The following is a 1225-nucleotide window of genomic DNA, read 5'->3' as shown; positions in this document are numbered from 1 at the left end:
TTTATTCAGAGTTTCCCACCATTAGAAGAGGGATGGTTTCCAATTTCTCTTACAACATGATTGGTATTATTATTATTGATATTACTATCACAATTATTATAAATTATAAATCAAGTCACTTCACAAGTGCTTGCCATATTTTTTACCTTATTTACCATTATACCCTTCATGCAATGTAACCGAGTATTAGTGTGATGTATGGAAATGAGGTTAGATTCTGCAAATAAACAATCCTATTTAAAAATATGGTTTCAGTGTTGTATGAAAGGAGAGAAGGTTAGCACTCCCTTAGACAAGAATGGAGGAGGCCCTCAGGCTAGACAACATGCATACGGTTAAGCCATTTCCATCTACTTCAGTGGCATCTAACCATCATTTTTTACAATGGGTTCAAACTTAAGTGACCATCTACTTAATATAGACTGCTATATGCATAAGATGTTATATATGAGCCTAATGGTAACCACAAATCAAAAACTTGTAATAGAGGGGCACCTGGGTGGCTCAGTCAGTTGGGCGTCTGACTTCGGCTCAGGTCATGATCTCGCGGTCTGCAGGTTCGAGCCCCGGGTCGGGCTCTGTGCTGACAGCTCGGAGCCTGGAGCCTGCTTCTGATTCTGTCTTCCTATCTCTCTGCTCCTCCCCTCTTCACGCTCTGTCTCTCCCTCTCTCTCAAAAATAAATAAACATTAAAAAAAAACTTGTAATAGATACGCAAAAAATAGAGAAAGGAATCCAAGCATATCACCAAGAAGGCCATCAAACCACAAGGGAAGAAAGCAAGAGAAGAAAGGAATAAAGAACTACTAAAACAACTGAAAAACAAGTAACAAAATGGCAATAAATATATATCTGTCAATAACTACTTTGAATGTAAATGGACTAAATGCTCTAATCAAAAGAGATAGGGTGATTGAAGGGATAAAAAAGCAAGATGTGTCTATATGGTGCCTACAGGAGACGCACTTCAGACCTAAAGACACATGTACATTGAAAATAAAGGGATGGGAAAACATTTACCATGCAAATGGAAGTGGGAAAAAAAAAGCTGAGGTAGCAATGCTTATATTGGACAAAAGAGACCTTAAAACAGAGATTGTAACAAGAGGCAAAGAAGAGGGCACCTGAGTGGCTCAGTCAATGAAGCATCCAACTCTTGATCTTGGCTCAGGTCAGGATTTCACAGTTTGTGGGATCAAGCCCCGTGATGGGCTCTGCACTGACA

General features: G+C 39.3%; 1 non-coding gene across 1 annotated transcript; it reads left to right on the top strand.

Annotated features, from left to right (window-relative positions):
* Positions 1-254: 254 nt before the first annotated feature.
* LOC145714788 (U6atac minor spliceosomal RNA) lies at positions 255-381 on the top strand. Its single transcript, XR_014136995.1, has one exon. It is a non-coding gene; the product is annotated as a U6atac minor spliceosomal RNA (small nuclear RNA).
* Positions 382-1225: the final 844 nt, after the last annotated feature.

This window comes from Panthera onca, chromosome X, assembly GCF_046562875.1.
Source record: "Panthera onca isolate mPanOnc1 chromosome X, mPanOnc1 haplotype 2, whole genome shotgun sequence".
Taxonomy (NCBI): domain Eukaryota; kingdom Metazoa; phylum Chordata; class Mammalia; order Carnivora; family Felidae; genus Panthera; species Panthera onca.
This window is presented reverse-complemented; position numbering and strand designations above follow the sequence as displayed.